Source organism: Bactrocera oleae, chromosome 2 (assembly GCF_042242935.1).
Source record: "Bactrocera oleae isolate idBacOlea1 chromosome 2, idBacOlea1, whole genome shotgun sequence".
Lineage (NCBI taxonomy): Eukaryota > Metazoa > Arthropoda > Insecta > Diptera > Tephritidae > Bactrocera > Bactrocera oleae.
In genome coordinates, this window is record NC_091536.1 from 57,076,685 (window position 1) to 57,097,701 (window position 21,017).

Here is a 21,017-nt window from a genome sequence, read left to right on the forward strand (position 1 = left end):
TCACACCTTTCGGCCTATTCGCATTTTTGTATATGACCTTTGGTCTTCGTAATGCAGCGCAGACATTACAAAGGCTGATACACGGAGTCCTACGAGGACTAGATTTTGTATTTCCGTAAATGGACGATATCTGTGTAGCATCATCATCTCTAGACGAACATCTATTACACCTTCGCCGACTTTTTTGAATTAAGGATCAACGCTACCAAGTCTCGTCGACTTTTTGAACGTCTACAGAAGCACAATTTAAGGATCAACGCTACTAAGTCTGTCTTCGGAAAAACGGAAATCATCCTTTTAGGTCTTACTGTATCAGCAGAGGGGATAAGACCACTAAGGCATCGTGTACAAGCTATTATAGATCTCGAAAAGCCTACTATCGTCAATGGCCTCAAGCGATTCTTAGCCATAATTAATTTCTGCAGACGATTTATTCCACACGCTATCGAAACGCAAATACCACTGTTAGCCATATGCCCTGGAAACAAAAAGAACGATCGCTCTCAGCTCCAATGGACTAAAATTACGACAGCAGGATTTGAAAAATGTTAAACCCAGCTTGCGAATGCCTCTCTTTTGGCACATCCCTCAAAAGACGCCGAGATATCCCTATGGGCCGACGCCTCGGATACAGCCGCAGGCGCTGTTTTGCACCAGGTAACATTAAGCAACTTTAAAGCGTTAGCATACTTCTCCCAAAAATTCGGCAAAACTCAGGTATGTTACAGCACTTATGACAGAGAACTCACAGCGATGTTTATGGCCATCCACTATTTTAAATGCATGCTGGAAGGACGAATCTGTCACATATATAGCGATCATAAACCACTAATCTATGCATTCCAGAAGAATCGTGAAAAATGCTCGAGTCGTCAAGCTCGCCAGCTTACTTACATTTCTCAAATAACCACAGATATTCGCCACGTAGAGGGGAAAACCAATGTAACAGCTGACATGCTTTCAAGAAAAGCACAAATTCACGCAACCTGCATAGACTACTATAACTTGCCGAAGACCAGCAAGTTGATCAAGATCTCAAATTCCTTCGCCAGAACAACAGTAATTCATCTCTTCAGCTAAAATTATTCACAATACCCGGATGCGACAAACAAATAGTCTGCGATACGTCAACTGGCAACATTAGACCATTCATTACAAAGAAGTTTCGTTCTGAGGTTTTACGAACAACTCATGGGCTATGCCATCCAGGTACACGTGCTGCAGCCAAACTCCTAACCAGCAGATTCGTCTGGCCTGGAATCCAAAAAGACAGTGTAGCTTTCGCAAAAGCATGCGAGCAATGACAAAGAGCTAAAATAACTCGAGACACATTTACGCCTCTTAAACGCTACGAATCGGGAGACACGCGGTTCGATCATATTAACAGCGATGTCGTAGGTCCCTTTCCTTTACACGCCGGTAACCGCTATTGTCTCACAATCATTGAAAGTTTCTCAAGATGGCCAGAGGTGATTCCCATACCCGACATGACAGCGCCAACCATCGCAAAAGCTTTAATCGTTAATTGGATGGCAAGATTCGGAGTTTCAGCCGTCATTACATCAGATCGAGGTCGTCAATTCACATCCACCTTATTTACAGAGATGACAAGCGCGCTCGGCATAACGCATCTGAAGAAAACATCGTATCACCAACAGGCAAACAGAATAGTAGAAATATGGCATCGAACCTTAAAATCATCAATTTTATGCATCAACTCAGAACGTTGGACCGATTTCTTGCCTACTATACTCCTAGGCTTACAAGCAAGACTTAGGAGCAAGACTTAGGAGCATCACCGGCGGAACTAATTTACAGTACGACATTGCGAATGCCTTCAGAATTTTTCATACACGACAGCCGAATTAAAACGAAAACAGAGTTCGTTACTCAACTCCGAACCGTAATGAACACAATTAGACCATCGAAGACAGCATGACATGGACAGAGGAAAGTATTTGTGTATCCCACCTTGCGACTTTTCCAAATCTCTTCGTAAGAAACGATTCAGTTCGTTCATCATTTTCGAAACCTTACGAAGGACCGTACACAGTTTTATCTCGCGCGGAAAAATATTACACAATTTCATTAAAAGGCAAACCAGAAAACATGTCCACAGACCGATTAAAACCAGCATACCTCCCGTACGAGGATTTATCGCCACCGACCTGTCAAACCATATCAACTGCGTAAGAACGTCGTAAAAAAACCTTCGTTACACAGGACTTACGAGCATAAGCGATCGCCCAGTCTGGAGGGGGATATTGTGGCAACATCATACACTACCGACAAGCTACAACTATGTTGAACTATGTTACCGACCGTAAAAACGATCAACACTACCGACCGGCAACCCTTTACTACATTTTTATGTTTAAAATCATAAGCAATCCTATTATCCTTCATCCTGCAATTCTTCCCTTTTCTCACGGACACCGAGCTGATCAGACGTGCTAGCAGCAGCTGCCATTAGCAATCTAAAATTTTGCACACATCCTTTTCATTTTTCGAAACTGTCCATTTGTTTGAACCGCCGATATCCGAAAACTATAGTATATAGCTCCCATACAAACTGAACGATCGGAAAAAAGTGCTTGTGTGGAAGGCTTTTTCATTTGACGAGATATCTACCAAAAATTTGGAATGGATTATTGTCTACGACGATAGTGCAATATCCGAGGAAATTCTTCAGTTCGCACCATTTTATCTTACAGCTGCCATATAAATAAACTGAGATATACACCGCGACTTGAGGTATATTGTGATCTTCCCTCTGTCATAACGATGTACATAGGTCCAGCACACCGATAAATTACAGTATTGTGTTGGTACTATCGAGGCGATTTGATCCCTATTCGGATACATAGATCCATTGGGCCTCATTAGTCATCTTTCTCTTGCTAAACGGAACGATTTTCGACGAGTTGATTTTCAGTCCAACCGTACTGCACCATCCTTTTGCCAGGCCGAATCCCTTTTGCACGATATCGCAGAGATTGTTCTCGAATTTACCTTTTGCTAATGTAAAATGTCGTCCGCGTACCCTTGATACGGATCTCAGTGTTGGTTAGCAGCTCAAAAAGCTCATCTTCGACTAGGCTCGCTAATAAGGGGGAAATTACTTTACTCTGCAGTCAACCTCTCTTCGTGTCGAGACAAATTTTAGTATTCTCTACAGAGGTCTCATCTAACCTGGTTCGGCTATATTGCTTTCCTTTAGTGCTTTTGTTACACTCGCGAGAGACGCATTGTCAAAAGCCCATCGATGACAAAGATGCGTATCGTCTCTTCTCCCCTATTATTCAGCGAACTTTGGATTTTCGCGGTTAGCGGGTACAGAGCAGCATTAGTTGACTTACCTGCTCTGTAAGCATGATGATTAACATATAGGGGTGGGACTTCCAGCACATTTTTTTTTTTTTGATCTATAATCTTTTACATGGTTTTTGGTAGGAAGGAAGTGATTATAATTGGCCTTACAGATTTTACCAGTGAATAGTAATTTCTTCCTACTTTAGGTATGAGTTCACCCTTGCCGTCTCTCGTGTAACGTTTCTCCATGACCCTTAGTCTCTAGGATGTTCTTCGAAAAGGGTAGGAGCTCGGCAAAAGCCCCCCTATGACAGAAGTAGTGGCTACCTGTTTAACCGTACTAGTGCCGGAGTGAGTAGTTTTCTCAACAACCAACGTTTTGACGCTTGTTTTGCCGCTTTCTACCGCAGTCTCAGGCTTCGCCCCTTTCCGTGCAGAGGACGGGGCCTTTCCAGCCCTCCAGCTTAGGCGTGATCTCTTTTATCTGGGTCTCCGGGAGAACCAGCTACAGGTTGAGGTGGCAGTCTGCCTCCCCTCTTCCTTTTCTTCTTGCGCGCACTCCCGGTACAAGCCCGTTGTGACTCGCCCAATTTCTCTGACAATAGAGCGTACAAAAAGCTAAACTTTCATTTAGTTTCACGACCGCTCTTTCCTGCTGTTGTTGTCGGTTTTACGTTGTTGTTTTGTTGATATTGTTGTTGCTTAGTCCATCTGTTTCTTGCGACCCCTGGTGACAGTTCTTGTGCCCCTAGCAAACCGCTTGAGGAATGCCGAGCAACACCGGTCACGCCTGTTGGGAGGGCCCGAAAATGTCTTGTGACTTAAGACTCTGCACCAAGTCAAGAGGCCTGCCATTTTCAGAGGATAAAGCTGCCATACAAACTAACCGATCAAAATCAATTTTTCGCAAGTAATATTTTGTATTTGTGAAGGGTATTATAACTTCAGTGCAACCAACAAATAATCATGTGAATTGTAAATGGGAGATTCGAACACACGATGTCTTTTAGAACGACTGATGTTTTCAATTTTAAGTAACAATTTAGTAACACACAAGATTTGAAACTATACATAAAATATGTATTGTATTATCGAAAAGAGGGTAGCAGCTCACAAATTGCCAAAGTTCACTGCTACGAATAGCTAGCCACAAGGAAATATTCGTCTACCTACAAACATATCTTTTAGTACTTCATCAAATGTGTGGTAGGTGTGGTTGTAATCCGATTTCGCCCATTTTCGCACTATATCATAAAAATATGAAAAGAACGAGTTTGGTTGAAACCGGTTAGGCAGATCCCAAGATATGGATTCTCACCTAAAAGGAGGCGTCTGATTTTGAAGGCGGTTCCTATAAAGTCATCTCATACCGTCCCAGATATAAAATTTAATGTCTCTAGCGTGTTTGGTGCGTGATTTATCGCATTAGAGTCGGTTAAAAATTTAAACTGATGATGCACCTCCCTAATGTGATCCTGTATACCAAATAACAGTCTTGTATCTTATTGTGGAGCTTATACTTATATTATATTATAGCAATTTATTTGTTTTTGATTAATGGCGTTTTGTGTGCGTGGCCGATTACATCTGTAAATACCAACCATCTTACGGTACCAAGAAACATGTGTACCAAGTTTCATAAAGATGTCTCAATTTTTACATAAGTTACAGCTTGCACAGACGGACGGACGGACGAACAGACAGCCACCCGGATTTCAACTCCTCTCTTCATCCTGATCATTTATATATACATAAGCCTATATCTAACTCGATTAGTTTTAGGTGATACAAACAACCGGTAAGTAAACAAAACTATTATACTCTGTAGCTAAACTAAGTGAGTATATGCCCTTCAAACTAAGTTAATATGATACCAAATTTGATGGTTATCCATTCACGATTTCGTCGAATAATGAAGTTGAACCCTTTGCTACATTTCTTGAGATAATTTTGCCAACACCTGAATATAATTCTCCGAATTTGTTCCTTGCAAATTGCAAGAGTATAAAATGTTCGATTACACCCGAACTTAGGGGATCCTTACTTGCTTTATTCTTTCATTTGTTTGTGCATTAATTTTCTTCGCCCTTTCGTATTCTATTTAGTGCCAAGGACAATAACGCGACGTTGACAGCTGACTGACTGGCACCAATGTCGGACGCCATCCGCCTCTGCTGCACTATCTTCGTGTATTCGTATCTATACATGTATATATGTACAATATATCTGTATACCTTATATATGTGTGTACGAGCGTTTATCGGCTACCATCCATTGCCCGCTAAGTGACAAATTGGCATGGCCATTGCTGTAGAGTCGCTCGACTCCGCTGCCACGTTATTTAGCACAACCGCCAGCGAACGCGCAAATGACTTTGGCTATTAGCTCAGCAGTGATTCGACTGCTAATAAATTGCCAGCTCTTAATTCTCCATTTATGCGACGTATTTATTATCATAGGTTTCTCTCGTTTCAGTTTTTATTCGAGGATAAACTGGCACATATTTTTGTCATAGTTCAAGGATAAGATCACATAATATTTTTTTGGGAAAAACTAACTAACCTGACGTTACGGCTGAGCAAATTGAAATAGCTTGATGAAATTTTTTGTTCCACATATTCAGTTAAGTGCCCAATGGAAGAATTTGACTTAGAAAAAGTGTAATATCTAGACCTAAGAAAAGGGAAAACTGCCATCCAAATTTCGCATTAAATTAATAACATAAGTCAAAAAACAAAAAAAAGGTGTGTGTAGCACAGTATATGTGATTGAAGTGAATACTTCTTTACCGAATCTTCGAGAGTGAGAGTGAGAGTGAGAGAAAGAAAAAGAAAGAGGGAGAGTTGTATTGTACATATAACAGGGATTATGGAAATAATAACGCTAAAGTATGAAATATGGGTTCGTGATTCTAACCAATATAGATTTCTGGTGAATATAGCAACAATCGTTGTTCCTGATTTAGTTGTGGCAATTTTCCGGTCGTTATTGATATTTAAGCCGAATTTTTCTCAAACAAAATTAGGCAAGGACGCATCCTCCACTAAATTTACATCAAAGTCACCACCGAGAAACAATGGTATGTGATCCTCATCCATGCCAAGGAGAGCATCACCGCCATGAGTATACGTAAGCAACGATTTTTAGATGAAATACATGACATCCTCAATTTTTATTTTTGGTTAGGAGATATGTAGTCGGCTCCGATGACAATTTCTTTACCATATGATAGTTTACATTTACTCAAGCTGACATCGCCAATTTCAGTCAAACTCACATGCGCAGTGGACTTTATTGCACAATGTTTAATGTATCGTATTCATTATAATAGATCGCAACACCTACTGCTCGAACGTTCGATCGTTTATATTTGACAACACAAGGGAAGTATGATATGCTGATGTTCTCATCATTGTCTAACCAAGTTTCGGTTAATAGCACATTGTTTGATTTTCGTATCACTGCATCTGTGAGATCCTGAAAATAAACTCGAAGACTTTGGCAATTAAGGGTGTATATTGATAATCTTTTCCATTGGCAAATAAAATCAAGCATTCGTTTATCAACAGTTTCTAAAAAATTCAACGAAAGTCTTCGAAACTCATTTTGTAAATATGTTATTGCTCTCCGACCATGATAAAAACGTATATCGGCATTTGTTGTAACCAGTTATCCATAATCCTTCGATACTAGTTTTAATCCCTCTTACTCATTCACTTAATTGACAATTATGTTGTCGGGGAAATGTCTTCAGGTCCTAGCAAAACTTTATATTAAAATTGTTGCGAAAGAATTAAACATTGAAATGGCTTCCCCGACTACTTTTTCCACTAAATCAAGTCGTGTGTCATGAATAGCACGTTCAATTCCCTGACAACTTTAGTTAGTAGGATTCACTTATTCGGTACCGAGGGGTTTGTACAGATGGTTCGATTTACACAAGGGGTTTTTTTGGGTGGCATACTTTAAATGCACTGCTCGTGTCAAGTTTGCTTGAGTGCTTGATTTTTATATCAGAAATTTAAAAAAATCAGATGGAGTTTAAAGTTGTGTTATATGGGAAATAGGCGTAGTTACTGTCCGATTTCGCCCATTTTCGCACTGTAACATAGAGATGGCAGAGGAATGTTATATCCCGAATTCAGTATGGGGTTTTTCACAGTGCCGGTAGGGGTGCTAAGAATGTCTGAGTGAATTTGGTTATTATGGATTTAGTACTTGTAGTTTAGGAAATAAGCACATTAAACCAATTATAGGGCGGGCCTACGCCCACTTTTTATACCCAGAACAGGGTATATTAAGTATGCCACGAAGTTTGTAACACCCAAAAGGAAACGTAGGAGACCCTATAAAATACATACCTACATAAATGATCAGCATGATGAGCTGAGTTGATTTAGCCATGTCAGTCTGTCTGTCCGTCTGTCTGTATATATACAAACTAGTTCCTCAATTTTTAAGCTATCAATCTAAATTTTTGCACCTGTCCTTCTCTCAAGAAAGAAGCGGCTCATTTGTCGGAACGGCAGATATCGGACTAATATAGCATATAGCTGCCATACAAATTGAACGATCGGAATCAAGTTCTTGTAAGGGGCTTTTGTATTTGTGAACGGTGTTATTGCTTTGGTGCAACCGAAGTTCACGTTTTTTAAACCATAGATGCAACTTCCCAATACAATTTTCTGAATCAAATTAGAGATGTTTTATTTTAATTAATGCTTAGTTATGCCAATTTATGGATTTTCGATTAATGGCGTTTAGTGGGCGTGGTAGTGATACGATTACACTCATCTCCAATACCAACCGTCACAGACGGACGGATGGACGGACAGACAGATATTCGGACATCAACTTGGCTCATCCTGATCCTGATCATTTGTAATGTCATATATATAACCCTATATCTATCTCGATTAGTTTAGTAATACAAACACAAACAAAAACAGCAACGTTTTGCAAGAATATGAAGAAATGTTCCAAAACAGTTATTTACACATACACAGTTTATAAACACTGCATGTTTTTTATGTGTGTGTAAATACAACATACCGAATTTGTGTAATTTTAATGTAACGAATTTTTTCCCAAGAATACAGCGCGCTGTGCTGTTTACCACTTTCGGAGCTTTACGAAAAAGTTCGAAATTAAAAAACTTTCTCTGACATTTAACGCGCTCGCCTGATGCCAGGCCACTTCGGTGCCCTTTCTCACTTTTAACTGCCCACTTGCTCCTGTGTGCTGCTATGAATGTATTGACGGATGAGTGTTTCTATTTATAGCTGCATGTATGTGTGTTTGTGCGCGTGCAATCCACCAACAGCGTTGTCCTTGCGGCACACTTGCGCACCACTTGCATTCGCTTATGTAAATGTAAGTAAATCTTGTTATGTGCAGATGCGCTGCAGTGTTTTTTTATACTCTCGCAACCTGTTGCTACAGAGTATAATAGTTTTGTTCTCCTAACAGTTGTTTGTATCACCTAAAACTAATCGAGTTAGATATAGGGTTATATATATATAAATGATCAGGATGAAGAGACAAGTTGAAATCCGGGTAACTCTCTCTTGTTCCGTTCGTGCAAGCTGTAACTTACCGTTGGTACCGTAAGAGGGTTGGTATTGCAGATGGGCGTAATCGGACCACTGCCACGCCCACAAAACGGCATTAATCAAAAACGAATAAATTGCCATAACTAAGCTCCGCAATAAGATACAAGACTGCGTGGTCCCGCCTTTAATAGGTTTAATGTGCGTATCGCCTAAGCCGCTAATGCTATAATAACAAAATTCACTGGAAACAAATGTTTTTAGTACTTCTATTGACGGTGTGAAAATAGTTGAAATCGGGTGGCAACTCCGCCCACTCCCCATATAACGGTACTGTTAAAAACTACTAAAAGCGCGATAAATCAAGCACTAAACACGCCAGAGACATTAAATTCTATCTCTGGGATGGTATGAGATGACTTTATAGGAACGGCGTTCACTTTTTCCACTTTTAGGTGAAAAAACATATCTTGAGATCTGCTTAACCAATTTCAACCAAATTCGGTACATAACGTTCTTTTCATATTACCATGTCATAGTGCGAAATCGGACTACAACCAAGGATGACATGATGACTCTCTCGCTTCGCTGATTTTTCTGTTATTCTCTTTCCCTGATTATTAAAATTGTGTGCGAAACGAAATTTCAAGGAACGACACAAATACTTTTGAATAACGTGCAACTAAATTTTATTTGTTAATTTAATTTTAAACGTTCATCATAAAACCATGACCTTTTATTATGACTTGTATTGTTTCTTTGTTATAATTTTTTTATTTATATGCTATTTTTTTATGTTATGTGAGTTTTTAAAAATTTTATAATATAAATACACGTATATAGGGATGTAAATGCGTTATATAGGCATACTCGGGGACGGAGCACGTAAAAATAATATCGATATGCAAAATACCCAAAAGCTTTTTTTATAATACCCAATCTATTTTCTTTCGACAGTGGCATGATTGGAAATGTTATAAAAAATGTGGGTTTTGACAGCTCTCTCTCGATTCAAAGAGTCTCGCATCATTTCATCCTTGCTACAACCGCGGCTATTTCTCATATAACACTATTTTCAATTCCATCTGATTCTTTCACTTTCCACTATGCATATCAAGCAACAATGATTACATCGGCGTTTAACTTTGCGTGAACAATACGTTTAAACTGTCACCAAAAATTGTCTAAATTGAACCAAACTGTTCAAGCACCTAAGTACTAAATATGTGGACCCCAGTGCCTATAGTTGACCTTCTACCGAAAATATCAGTCAATCCACAAAGAAATCTCAAACGAGTATACCATTTGACTATGCGAGAGTATAAAATGTTTGGTTACATCCGAACTTAGCCCTGCCTTACTTGTTTTTGTATGTATTTGTGCGTGCGCTAGTTGGTTTGCATTTACATTTTACGCAGTGTGGCTACGCGTGCGCGCATGAAAAATTAATCATAAAATTCGCATATTTGCTCAGAGTAGCAGTGTTGTTCTACATTTTGCTTATTTTTTCCTTTCTCTGCTGCAATGTTGTTGTTTTGTGCCCGCTCGCAGTTTTATTCTTTTTTTTTGACAAAGTAGTTTCGTGAGTTTTGCAATTGGTTTTTCATGCAAGGCGTCTCAGTGGCAAACGAATGCTTGAGTGAATGGATACATGAATGGCCTGCGGTGTAGAAAAATGAAATGTAAACATTACCATTTCCGCCAGTAAAATATTCCACTTACTTTGCTGTTGCACCGCACTTGCCGAACACTCCATACATGCACGCATACATGCCCATGTATACATGTGTATGTGAATCTTAACCATATTTTGTGCTTTGTGCACAATTTAAGTGCGTGTGTGTGTGAGTGTTTTTGTTTGTATGACGCATACAAAAATTTCTAAAACTCTTAATTAAGTGCGAGAAATTATGCATGCAAAGCAAATAACACGAGATACCAAAGTGTTTTTGCTCTTCAAATGCTTTCAGCGAGCACCCTGTTAGCTATTTCTTTGGCTAACACTTAACTATGCTGCCATTTATGTATGTAGAATAACTTAGATAAATGCTTAATCTGTCACAATTAAACCGGACAAATACCGTTTACTAGCTTCTGCTTTTATATGCACACACAAACACTCACCAACCCACAAAGATTTACAACACAACTGACAACCAGCGCAAACTAGAGCTTTTCGGATGGGGGTTGCAAAAGGAAAATCGAAAATTTGCATAAATTTTGCTTTTAACCGGGATTATTGAGTCTGTCGTTATTTATGTATATTTGTGCATAATATTTAGAATTTGTCTATTCGACGTTCGTTCATTCATTCGCAACACTTCAATTCAATTCTGGAGCATTCGCCGCCTGAAGAAATTCGTCCTGTGGCATTATTGTATTTGCATCATTGAATCTGGTTGCTGCTATGGATTAGTACTCATTCTATGTTCTATAGGCATTTATAAATAATCTGCGTATGCAAAACACTCGTAATCTGGTAGCCAAATGAATAAACAAGCCAAACAAATCCCAATCACATTGTAAATACCAGCCATTCAATTACGGAGATGCATATCCAAGTTCCGCAACGCAGAAGAGCGTAAAGTAAAATGAAGTAACGGCATACGAATAATGTTGCCGTATTTAAAATATATCGTTTGTTACTTTAGCTCACATCAATTTCGCCTTAAGTCAGCCATAAATCCCAACACATAATGGATATTGCTCTAGCAAGAATTGAAAATGCCACATTTGTATGCTCATTAGATGGTATATGATTATAAATATTTATTAAATAGGTACGTCAATTCGTTAATGAAGCGAACTTTCGCGAAAGTTCACACCTTAAGAAGCTTAATTATAAAAGCGGGAGTTTGAGCGCTGGAAAGTATCTTTATCGCAAAGGCTCAAGTACCTTGGTTCCACATTGCAAAAAAGGGTTATACGGTTATAAAACAAACTTATAACTATGGCAGTTATTAACTAAAACCGTTATAATCTTGCAAAATGTAACTAGAAAACTAGAAAAAGATATTTTTGGATGAGCGATAGTTTGGGATATTTGATAAAAACAATCGTTTACAAAAAAACTTGGTTTTGGGGACTTATGCCTTTTGAAATTTATCTGAAGTTATAAAAGAAAAAATTGTAAATACTTTCCATTAAAACACAGGGTCAGAAAATGGTATAATTCGTTCACTGATACTACCTACTTCTCTACCGAACTACGGTATGTCCAAGATAATACTTCCACTTTATTTAGTTAAAGATGGATAAAGTCTTAATACATTTTTTGGGATACTTTGTATCTATTTAATTGAATAATATAATAATCAATTATTTTATTGATACAAATTTCAAGTCGATTAGAGCAAAATTGACGAAATTACAAATATATATTTTATAGCGTCTCTGAAGACTCCTTCTGGGTGTAGCAAACTTCGGTTACCAAGCTAATTCAGTCTTTACACTAAGCGGGGTATATTAAGTATATCAGGCTTGTAAAATTCAGAAGGAAACAGGTGTTGGCAATATTAAAAAATGTAGCAAAAAGATCAACTTCATTGTTCGACGAAATTGTGAATGGAATACAATCGAATTTGGTATCATACTTGTATTAACTTATTTTGAAATGATACTAAAATCATTGGGGGCATAGAAATGGAAAGGCGGATTGCATTCAATTTTGATATTGCTCAGGAATACTTGAGAACTTATTTTTAAGCAATTTTAGAAATATATAAATGTAAACGTATATATGGAGGAAAGTCAACCGGCCGTTTCGAAATAGTGAATATCAGTTATATGGGGGCTAAGGCAAGTCTGTGGCCGATTTAGTCAATTTTAATCACAAAGATGCACTGTTATTAGAAAAACGCAATTTCATGGTATTACGTGGTATAAAGATAATTGTAAGTTCGAAAATATTTATATTAGGTATATGGGGACTAAGAAAAGTATAGATCCGTTCAACCAATTTTTGACATAAGGGTATATTATTATCAAAGAAACATATTCCCTTAATTTCAATTATAAATTGGTGATGATGACTGTGCCTTACTTAAACTAAGAGATCGTAGTATTAGTATGTGGCATGTTAACGTTATGTGGAATTGCCAAAAATAATTAAAATGGGTCCCTTAGATCCCATATACCTAATATAAAATTTTCAAACTTCCGGGTGGTCTTATACCATATATACGAATTACCCACTCCCATATACTACATATAATGTTTTTCGTAATTATACGTAATTATTTTCGTATAACAAATTATTTAGTGTGTGAGTTATATATGTATGTATAAAATTGCTTGAAAATATGTTTTCAAGTATACCTGAATAATGTCCAAGAAAACAATTTTCCTTGAATTTATGTGGTTTACCACTGAATATGAACGGAATTGGTCTAAGACCTAGTCTTGATCTCATATCTCTAATACAAAGAATTTCGATCCTTTGGTTTAAGTTCTCAAATCAACCCTTTATATTAAATTTAGCCCGTTCGCTTTAGTTTATAGCACATGTTCCTTATATAATAAACCTAACTTTCGTTGACGCGATTAAAATACTTATATCAATAAAACTAAGTGTAGCATTTATAATAAGGTAGAGTACATGTTTTTCAATATAATTTTATAAAATATTAAATTTAATTTTTATCCATTCACGATTTCATCAAATAATGAGTGTTTAAATGTTTCGCATTTTATAATAATGGGTGATCCAAGTAGAGGTACTTTTTTCTATTTTTTTTTTTGACTGATCATGGAGAGTCGATTCGCCGACGGTCGCAGCAACTCGGACTGACGTATGGAACGACTTGGCGCATTTCACATCGAGATCTCAAATTGAAAGCGTAGAAAATACAGCTTGTGCAAGAACTGAAGCCGCTCGACCTTCCTAAGCGACATCGCTTCGCTCTATGGGCTCTTGAAAAGTTCCAAGAATATCCAACTTTTTCGAGGTAAATTTTGTTCAGAAATAAGGCCCATTTCTGGCTCAATGGGTATGTAAACAAGTAAAACTGACGCATTCATGCCAAAGAGCAACCTAAAGAGATTCAAGAGCTGCCATTTCATTAAAAAAACTCAACGATTTGGTGTAGTTTGTGAGCTGGTGGAATCATGGGTCCATATTTCTTCGAAAATGATGCCGGTGAGAACGTAACCTTCAATGGCGACCGTTATCGCGCCATGATAACCGAATATTTGATGCCTAAAATTGAAGGACGTGATCTCGGCGACGTTTGGTTTAACAAAACGGCGCCACTTCCCACACATCGCATGAATCAATGGATTTATTGAAAGAACACTTCGGTGAGCAGATAATTTCACGTTTTGGGCTGGTCGTTTGGCCACCAAGACTTTTTCCTGTGGGGATATGTAAAGTCAAAAGTCTATGCAAACAATCACGCTTCGATTCAGGCCTTGGAGCAAAACATCACACGTGTCATTCGCTGTTACCAGTCGAAATGCTCGAACGAGTCAATAAAAATTGTACTCAACGGACTTACCATCTGAGATGTAGCCGCGGTCGACATTTGAAAGAGATAATCTTCAAAAAGATAAATTCCAAAGAATGTTCTTTTCAATGATAATAAAGATTCTACATTAAATTTGAATTTTCTGTCCTTTTTTCTTTAAAAAAAGGAGCTTCGAAATTGATCATCCAGCACCTGAAGACATTTGATTCTTGCAAGTTGCAAGAGAATAAAATATTCGGCTACATTCGAACTTAGCCCTTCTTCACTTGTTTTATTAATTTTTTTGATTTGACGAGATATCTTCATAAAATTTGACATGGATTATTATCTAAGGCAACAGAATAATCTCCGAGAAAATTGTTCAAATCGGCCTACCATATTATAAAGCTGCCTTATAAGCTGAACGATTAAAATCAAGATAAGGATCTTTTTATAACTTTTTATGCTATAAAACATGCTCCGGTGAAGGTTATTATAACTTCGTTGCAGCCGACGTTGATGTTTATTCTTGTTTTTCATTATACATATAACTATATACAACCCCACAAACAAAAAATATTTGATCTCACAAAAAGCTCAAATTACATTAGAAACAAGTAAGGAAATGCTAAGTTCGGGTGTAACCAAATATTTTATACTTCTGCAACGTGGAAGGATCAAAGACGGGGAAATACCTTCAGGTGCTGGCATAACTTCATATTAAAAAATGTTTGTGAAAAAATTCAACATTAATTATTCGACGAGATTGTAAATGAATTACAATAAAATTTGGTTTCTTAGTAACTTTAGTTTTAGTTTTGTAACTATATTTTACTTCTCGGAAGTGAAAATTAAATTAAATTCATCCTCAAATGAGATGTATGTGACATAAACTCAATCGAAGAAGCTAGATTTAATATACTTGTATTGTGTTTATGTGGAAAATGTCGACCAAAGGATCTGACTTCAGTTTTAAATATATTATATAAAGGATAAGTGAAGTGTTGAACCGTTATTGTCAATGTTTTGAGTCATTTAGGAAAAAGACGTGGTGGTAACCAAATTTCGCCATTTTAAAATCGTATGTAATATTACAAAAGCTTACCAATTGAACAAGTACTCGCTGAGATATGAGATTGTACATTAAAATTGGCAACGCTTCGCCCATTGTGCAAATAAAATACCGATTCGCATATTTATATTTTCATGTATTTTTATAGAATATAATTGAATGTGACCTTAAGTAAGTCCTTACTGAGCTTAAAAATAATATTGATGTAATTCGCATTTGAATATTTCTTGTTATTCACGATAGATGGACTAACTAAAGACCAGAAAACCAACAGATGTAGGTTAATGGTTAAAAGCATTTTATAAATCCAATATTTGTGGCCATCAAATCAGTCACTTAGAGCAATTTTTTTCCCAACGTACTTTTTAGCTAACTAAAACGACATCTCACGGATTATGAAATTATACCCACGATCTTTACGTAATTTTGTTACAATCGCTTGCAACGGCATGTAACAATCGTCCTATCAGTCTTCTGCGTTGACATACAAACATACATAGGGTATTGGAAATGGAAATTTATGCCTCAGCACGTAACGGAATTTACTTAAAAGAGATATTCAATTGTTGTTTGAAAGTGTAATGTAATGTAACAGTTCATGTAGCAAGGCTCTTTTGCAATACGTCACATTTCGCAGATTTGGAAAATACACGCATCCGCTAAGTGCAAATGCGTTTTAGCATCGATTTTATGCATAGACTCGCTCGGCATGGGACATAGAGCTGGTCAGCTTGCTAATCCATGTGAAGTGTTGTTGTTTCACAAATCTATGCTGTTAACGGTCAGCGGTGATTCTACATAATGAAGAATTATTATATTTAAAATCCACGCTCGTGTTGTATTATTTGGAGGTGAGTTTAATTTCTACTTCGACCAATTAAATAATGGTGACACAAAGCCGATCAGAAGAATACCAATTCGATATTAAAAGAAAGTTCGTAAAAGCTTTACTAATTTTCTTGCAAGCTATATGCACCAAAGCCAATGACCACGGTCATCTAAAAGAGGCTGCTACAAATTAAATCATTAAACAGTTTTTTAAATGATTTTGAATGAGATTACATAAATATAAAATTTGGGTGTACTAACAAAAAAAAAATATTGCAAATTGCCACGGTCTCGAACAACCGACATAAATAAAATCATAATTTCTAGTAGTGTTCATCGTGCCAAACCAAAATTTTTGCATCATTATACAAGTATGTATGCTTTATGATAAAACATGGCTACATAATCATTTCAACCCATAGCTCCATCGACGTTACCCAAGTGTGGTAACATATACTGCCCGCTTCCAGAGATTGCTTACTTTTCTCAAGTATCTTGCACCTATTGAAAATGCTTGGTAGAAATAAATATTGTGACAATGAAACATATATTAAAGCAAAAAACTATGCTTACCAACTATGCGAATAGTAGGAAAATCGCTATAATCGGTATATCGATTTCCTTAAAAACTTATCCAAACGTTAAATTTCAAAATATTGCGAACTAGAGAAGAAGAGTTTTGTGCTTTCATGAACTATTATCTGTATTATTTGAAGTAAAACTTCTCCGCATCAAAATATAACCTTAATAATCCATATATTACAAATGTACTACGGGTAGGAGGACACAATATGGGAATGGTACGAAATATATAATATCAAGACTAAACATTTAAAGTACTATAGCATAACACAGCTGTACAAAATAAAAATTTCAAATGTCAGATTACGAGTTTATTCATAAGAGTTGTGTGCTCTTGTTTTTATGATTATTGCATATCATATACCATATTTTAATCAACAAGCAGGTTTTTAGTAATAAAATTTACATATTCGGTAATGATTAGGGTTATGCGCACCATTTTTGCGCATACAAACACCACGTTATCCCTACTCCTAGGCTTCTTACGGAAATTATACGAAAACTTATGTTGAAGATTTCAATAAAATTCTAATGTGGAGAGATTTATACTCAGAGTCTACAATAGGTGCTGCTTTACTCAACGAAGTTTTCAATTTCTTTTCAAAGGTATTTCGAATGCTCTCAGAAGCAACGATTTCGCCAAGTTCTCAGAAATGCGTACGGTGCAAATGAATGGGAGGATGAAAGATATACTTTAAAGTTATTTTTTCAAAATTATTTAATAGTTGATCAAGTTTTAAATGATAAAGCAATTTGTCAAAGCGTGGGATGTAGGTGTAGAAATTTTACTCCCGCAACTTTTAAGACTCAAAGCCGAGAAACACTTTCTGGTGTTGACAAAACTTTATATTAAATGGTGTTTCGAAAAAATTCAAAATTCATTGCTCGACGAAATCTGAGAATATACTACAATTAAATTTGATATCCTATTAGCTAATATTTAAGGTCATAGACTCACTTAGTTTCATTACTTATTTGCGTAAGCGGAAATTATATTAAAACCATTTTCGAATAAGATATATCTGACATATCTCTAAGAGCTAAAATTTAATGTGTTTATTTAATTTCACTTCACGTCAACCAAAGTATCGGTATTCATTATATTAGGAATATAAGAATCGGACCAATCACACTATATTTATTAGTGTCTGATTTGTATACTGGAAAACGAAAGAATCAGATAGAATTTAAAATTGTTTTTTTATATGGGGGTGTTTCTAATTCGAATTTGACCATTTTCATATCCATTTCCTGAAAAGTAATAATTTGGAAATATAATATTACGTACTAAATTTAGTTAAAATTGGCGCACATTGTCCAATTTAGATACCGGCTAGCTCTGACGTTTATGCTTAGTGAGCTATCGCACTTTTGAATAGTACTTGTAGTTTTTGGGAGTAGACGAGTTATTATCCGATTTCATCCATTTTTACACTGTTGGAGGGGATAATAACATTTATTCTGAGAAAATTTGGTTGATTTGACTTAAGAGATATATATATTAAACCTATTAGAGGCCGAGAGAGAATTATTAATTCTGATTATATACATTACATTGTAGGTTGGAGCCGAAAAAACAACTTTTTTTGTTTGCTTAGCCTGGGGGTAAAATCTGTAGATTATAAAATTATTTTTATTACCTAAAGGTTTTAAAGTAAATTTCGAGTTAAATAATTTTTGGACAAAAAAAAATTAATTTTTGGTTTAAACTCTTCACGAATTTGACGGTTTTTGACTCAAAATTTATTTTAACGCTTAAGGAAAGCATGTGGTTATGACTTTATTTTAAAACTCCAATAATGACCACAAACATTTTTTTTAAGTTGATACCTTTTAATTGGCTAGAAAGAGGCCTCTCTAAATTTTTTCTTTTTCAATCCATCCTAATACATAGCCCAAATGTCTAAATTGATAGTTTTAGGTGATTTAAACTGAAAAAAAATTGTCATGCCTTTGGATAGGAACAGGTAAGAATATTTAGTTTTAAGCAAAAATTTTAACTGCAAGCTTTGTAAAATTTAAAAAATATTTGTATATAAAAAAACTTCTTTTTTGAACAGTTTATGGATACATTCCACCAATACAAATCTTCGATGCTTTGCTTCTCTTACGCAACAGCCAATTGTTCATGCACACCCATTGAGTAGTTAAGAAAGCATACTTTTGCTATTTACACGAACAGCAATGGCACTTTGAATGCTAATTAGCGACGATTATTTGCCTTGTTAATTATCAATTTTGGAAAGTATAACAGAAACGTTCATGTTATCCTTGTGAATTTCGTTTTAGTTGCCTACTCACAACTTCTCGGTGGGTGGCAGCATTTCTCTGAAGCTGTTATTTTTTTTTCACTGTCAAACATAAAAACAAACACATTCGAGGCAAGCTTCATTGAAGCGAACGGTAAGTAAATTTTCAGGGAAACCAAAATAAACTTGGCGATTTTCTGAGAGTATTGAAGAGTCGCTTAGCCAACCCAAAACGCACTGAGTATTTATGTAAGTAGAACTTCTTGTGGCACACAAACTTCCATACGTAGGACAGTCTTTATATAACTACGGCAAAAGCTTGTAAATGAAAGCTTTACATTTAACGTTGTTGTTGTAGTTTTTATTTTGCCAGTTTTTAGATCGAGTTGCTTTTGTCTACGCTTGTTTGCTTAGCGCGACTTTTTGCTCCTCTACATTCATTATATTCAATTTTCCTTTTGCCCATATTTTATACAGTTTATTATGAAATTCATGTATTTCTCCTTTATTATGGCATAAATTGAAATGCAAATCACAATGCACAAATTCATTAATAAACATTAAGCACACTAACGAAAGTCACCGTGGCAATGGAAGCGTTATCCAGGCTAGGGAATAATAGTGTTAGTGGATCATTTAGTGAATGCTTCAGATTATACACATACACATTTAGATAGTAACAAAATTTAATTCATTCCAAAAGCTCGAATTCGATAAAGTACTTTGCCGGAACTTGTCACGATTTTACTACCAGATGTTCAAGTGCGCCACTTTTTATGTTGATATGTGAGTATTGAAAAACTTTAAAAGTAACAACCATTTATTTTATAATTGGGGTCTTTTATTGAATTTGGTCCCTGTAATAAATTTGGACACAGTTTTGGACATAACATCAATCAAATCACAAAAAAGAGAAAAGAGCTTACTCACCGAACGGAAAATTTTTCTCCTTATTCGGAGCAATCACTGGATGTAATCCACTGTCTCGACAGTTTGTCCTGCCATTTCATAATGAACGGACTTACTCCAGAACAACGTTTGCAAATCATACAACTTTATTACCATAATAATGGTTCAGTTCAAGCGACGTTTCAAAGAAAACTGAGCTCAGTGATCAAGCTCACTTTTGGTTGAATGGTTACGTTAAGAAACAAAATTGTCGCATTTGGAGTGATGATAATCCACAAGCCATCGTTCTGATGCCGTTACATTTTCAAAAAATCACTGTTTGGTGTGTATCCATATATCATCAAAAATTAAGGCAGCCATAATGTTACAGTCAATTGCTTGAAAAACACATGTCTAAAAGGACGTCATTTACTTTTAAGCTCAATAAAAGCGATTTCGATTTGAAGGGACTGATAGTGAGATGGTCGATAACAACACAACTAGACATACCGATAATGCTCCGATGTGAAGTTGCTATTTCTGTTGAAAGTCATAAATGGTAATTCATCCTTAGAACATGACGCAGAGTCACACTCTTATAAAGTCTTCAAAGAAAAAAAGGAAAAAGGTCCGCCAAAATTAATATTAATATTAAATAGTTATGTACTGCGTTCGTTTCTTTTGTAGTTTCTGACTGTAGCCAACATTGTAGAAGTTGTTCATATCAGACTATATATTCAACATTTGTACACCCATACTAGCAAATAATGAAAAAACTTCTAAAACAAATAAAAGCCAGGACATAAAAAACTACATCCAAATAATGAGAAAACTTTAACTGTTTTGATTACTTTCTTGCCAACGTCTGACATTTTTTCTTTCTCATTCCATTAATTTTTCACTGTTTCATAGTAAATTAGAAAATCGCTAATTTCTATGGCAATAAACTTAAAATGTCACTCCAGAATGGCACACCATCAATCATCTGTGTACAGACAATAGAGTTTCGCTGCCAACAAATCAAGCTGTCAACTCGTTTCGTACAAGACGCTCGCAACAGCGGAGACATTGCTGAACTGTGACAAAAAACAAC